The sequence below is a fragment of the Salminus brasiliensis genome, chromosome 9 (genome assembly GCF_030463535.1).
Source record: "Salminus brasiliensis chromosome 9, fSalBra1.hap2, whole genome shotgun sequence".
Lineage (NCBI taxonomy): Eukaryota > Metazoa > Chordata > Actinopteri > Characiformes > Bryconidae > Salminus > Salminus brasiliensis.
The window spans coordinates 26,876,951-26,881,176 of NC_132886.1; the positions used below are offsets into that span (position 1 = coordinate 26,876,951).

A 4,226-nucleotide genomic window follows, 5' to 3' on the forward strand; every position below is an offset into this window, starting at 1 on the left:
TGTTTGATATGGGTAGTCAATTTCATGATAAATGATGTGACATTACATCATATCAGATTGTGAATATAATCAGTACTTAAGGAATGCTGACATTGGCAGTTTTTTTTAAAGAATCATATTTAAGTTATGTAAGCATTAAATGTAAAAATGTAATACAAAACAGAATTCCACTTGATAATGTTTATTTTGAAACTGGCAATACAATATTACAGCAATACATTGAAAAATAAATAAAAAAGATTGCTCAGTTGGTCTCTTCTTAAAATTCCACTAAATGTATAAAAGCAAGATTATTGTAGTATATACATTTTAGGATAAGACAAATCAGTTTATAAAGATGTATAAAATAATAATACGAAGTATTAAAACTGAGGAGGAAATACAGACAGTGCGAGATAAACATATATGAATAATACAATTATTTGACTGTCTGTAGCTGCTGAAACAGCGCTACACCTGCCTCACTACTAGTACTGCACTTACTGACAGAGAGTAAATGAAGCTGTTGATGTTTCAGTGGATGAAGCTGCTGTTAAAATCCTCTACTGCTGTTCTTTCAGACTGGAGGATCTCTAACAGGGTGCTGAAAGCTCACAGGATTAGAACTCCAACATGAAGACTTGGAGTTCAGCACTCAGTAAGATGTTCTTCCTTCTATCAGAGCTTACGTCCTGTTCACCTCATCAGGCTGAGCTGTGAAACACACAGTGATGAACAGATGAGTCTTTAATCAGAGATCCTGATTCAGCTGAAGTGGAACAGAGAGATTTCTGATCCAGTGAGCTTTACAGTGTGTTTACAGTGAGTTCTTACCTCGAGCTCTGTGGCATTTGACACCCAGTATGATGGACACCAGCAGATATGGAGACATCGCCAGCAAACTACTGAGCAGACTAAGGGCTGAGAATCGAGTTTCTGGAATAGACAGATCTACACACACACAAACACACACACACACATTCCGTCTATGACTATATCTGAGAATATGCAATTCTGTGTGTGTGTTTGTCAGAGGATCAGGGAGACCAGATTGTAACACATAAATCATTTAATAACTGAATCTTCATCTTGTCTTTCTACATTCAAGATCTGTTACCAATGTTCTTACTCACCAGTAACATTTACCCAGAGTGCATCACTGTAGGGTGTGTAGTTGACTGGGTCTCCTCTCCCAGCTCTGCACCAGTACTGACCTCCATCAGAGACACTAACTGAGCTGATGGTGTGGAAGCGTGTTTCAGTGCTGAACTCATTCTGAGGGTTGTGTGTGTGTTTAGTCCAGTAAAACCTCCATCCAGCAGACTGATCCAGGACACACTCCAGAGTCACTGAGCTTCCTCTCAGTGCAGCTCCTTTAAGACTCGATCGGAGTTCAGGTTTAGGTTTAACTGTTGATGGAGATGAAGCACAGAGTTCAGATCATGAAATCAGAGTCTTTATCACACTGATGTTCTCATAACATTAACTGGCTTCAGATTAGATTCAGTTACTGGTTAGAAGTTTACATACTTAGCAATTAACTAAGATTGAATTTATGAAAAACTGAAAAACATATATATAATATATTCCCATAATTCAACAAGAGACCCTGTATGAAACACATGTATCATACTGGCTTTAACACAGTTCACAGTAATTATCTTCAACACAGCAACACACTCTTACTGTCTCTGTGAAAACACTGATCTCAGTACATCAGCTAAACTCACACTGACTCTCACAAGAGGGTAAACACACTTCATCAAGACTGAAATCTGTGAAATGCAGTAAAAGCTTCAGTAGAGTTTGGAGACAGATTCATTTATTAAGCTGAAATTTCACCAAGAATGCAGGAAGTGGTGATACTGAGGAGACTGCAGCAGCTCCACATTTCAGGACTATATCTGCAACTGTTATAAATTATTAAATAAATAAACTGAGTTCAGTAAAGAACTGTGTGTCCTTGCTTTAACAGGGTCAGGTCTCGAGACGGCAGCTTTTCCTGTGTCAGTGTCTACAGAAGAGGAGCTCCAATTTGGAGAAGTAAAAGTAGATCTAGCACCACATCACATACCATCACTAAAGCAGCAGATCTCTCTGTACTCTCCCTCTTCCCACAGCATCTCTAACTGTTATACAGTCTGAATATATTTAGAAACAAACACATGTTCACTTAGTAATTCTAATCACTACATTATTTTACAGTCATGTGAAAACGTTAGGACACTCCATAGAAACCTTTTAACATATTGAATAATCTTTATAATCTGATCTTTAAAAGCAAAATAATTTACATAAAACAATTTACTAACATGACCAGGTCAGGCCATCCTAGCATGTTCAGCCCGAGAGCAGACCACAAGACGAGTAAAGAAGACTCTTACAATCCCAAAATATCATCATGGGACCTACTGGTAGCTCTTTCCACTGTTAATGTGAAAGTACAGGAATCTACATCAGAAAGAGACTGAACAAGTTTGATTTTCATGGATGTGTGTAAGGAGGAAACCCTTGCTGTCAAAAACTAGCAGGGGCTGAAAATTCAGACTGTATATTGTCTGATAGTACAGGCTGCCTGCTTTCAGTTCCAGCTCCTACACAGAAGCCCTCCACTACTCAAACACCTAAACACTTCCTTTAGAAGTTCCTTTTCATAGTTCTTCCTCTATTGAGCTCCACTGAGAGGATCATTATTCTTAAACCACTCGTAACTCCAGACTCCTCCACTTTCTATTCACATGTGAGAGTGACTCTCTCTCTGATGAACACACACTCAGCTGACTGCATCTTTTAATAAAGACTTTTATAAAATATGAAACTCTCTCTATGAAGATACACACCAGTATTAAACATTGTGGAATAATCTGAAATAACTGCAGGATTATTCAATTATTCTGAAATCAAGTCTTTTCTAAAAAGAAAAACAGAAATGATTACTTACCAACTGTAATCCTGACTGGAGCACTGTAGTGTGAGTAGTACTCTCCTCTGCATGCTATACACAGATACTCTGCTGCTCCTGTATCAGACGCTGTTATACTGAGTGTGTTGGTGTCTTTATATTCAGTCAGAGGATTTAACTGCTGAGAGACTTTGTACCACCTAAACCTCCATCCAGTGAGTGAGCTCTGCAGATCACAGGTCAGAGTAAGTGTGTCTCCAGTGTAGACAGTGGTGTGAGGATCCACCCTCAGTGTTGGTGTTGGTTGTTCTGTTGAGATGAAATGATGAAGAGATCAGAGCTGATTTTACTTTTACAATATAAACAGTAGTTTATCAGGATAAGATCAGACTTTGTACATAAAGAGAATCTAGATTCTACATTTGGTGTGAATATTACAGTAGTTTGACTGTATCTGCAGTGTTGCTACACAGTGCAGAATGCTGATAATCAGGGGTGAACAACACAGATCCTGGTCTGGAGTTAAAGTAGAAAAGTGCTTCTAAATGTATTTGAGTAATAAAAGTAAAGTTACTGAGTTATTACATTATTTTGAATGTATATTAGGAGCTGTGTCTGCACATATTAAAAATACATTTTATAACAATGTTTCCAGTTTATTACAAAATGACATTAATTAGAACATTTTCATACTTTCACAATAATTTCCTTTTGTCACTTATAATATTTAAAGAAACAGCAAACACACTCTAAACCAATCAGGAGGAGAACTTTGGCTAACATCTGGGTGTTGACCCCTCCCCAGGCCGGCATCACATTACACACCATCAACCCTAAAGCAGCAGATCTCTCTGTTCTCTGTCTCTGTTTTACACAGCATGTCTAACTGTTATACAGTCTGAACATATTTACAAACATAGACTCACGTTTCTTTAGTGATTCTGAAAAATCACTACATTATTATACAGTCATGTGAAAAGGTTAGGACACCCCATGAAGAAATGTGTCCTTTTTTAACATATTTAAACATGTGGACTGTCATGATCCACTGGGTCAAACAATGAGGGTGAACCCTCGCAGGGGATGGAGCAAAGCGAGAGAGTTTATTAACTCAAAACAGGCAGAACTCAAGAAAAAGCAGCAAGTGTTAACAAGATTAATGATAAACCAAAAGACAAACGTGACACCGAAAACTGGGCAAACAAGAGCACACCTGTGGCTGGTGAGGGACGAGGGCTAGGCTAGCGTGCCAGGGCTGAGCCAGAACGATACAGAAACCCTAACCCTACAGGCAGTGCCTGGAGATAACCGTGAAACAGAGAGACAGCGCGGGTCAGGCGCTTCT

At 38.6% G+C, this 4,226-nt stretch overlaps 1 long non-coding RNA gene across 2 annotated transcripts; it reads right to left on the reverse strand.

The window, feature by feature from the left end:
- Window positions 1–215: 215 nt before the first annotated feature.
- LOC140562432 (uncharacterized) lies at window positions 216–2,993 on the reverse strand. Of its 2 annotated transcripts, XR_011980145.1 has the most exons (4): window positions 2,921–2,993; window positions 1,113–1,388; window positions 814–930; window positions 216–693 (listed from the first exon to the last, which is right to left on the reverse strand). It is a non-coding gene; the product is annotated as an uncharacterized lncRNA (long non-coding RNA). The 2 variants fall into 2 exon arrangements; XR_011980144.1 differs by lacking the exon at window positions 2,921–2,993 and having other exon boundaries at window positions 1,113–1,476.
- Between the last annotated feature and the right edge of the window lie 1,233 nt (window positions 2,994–4,226).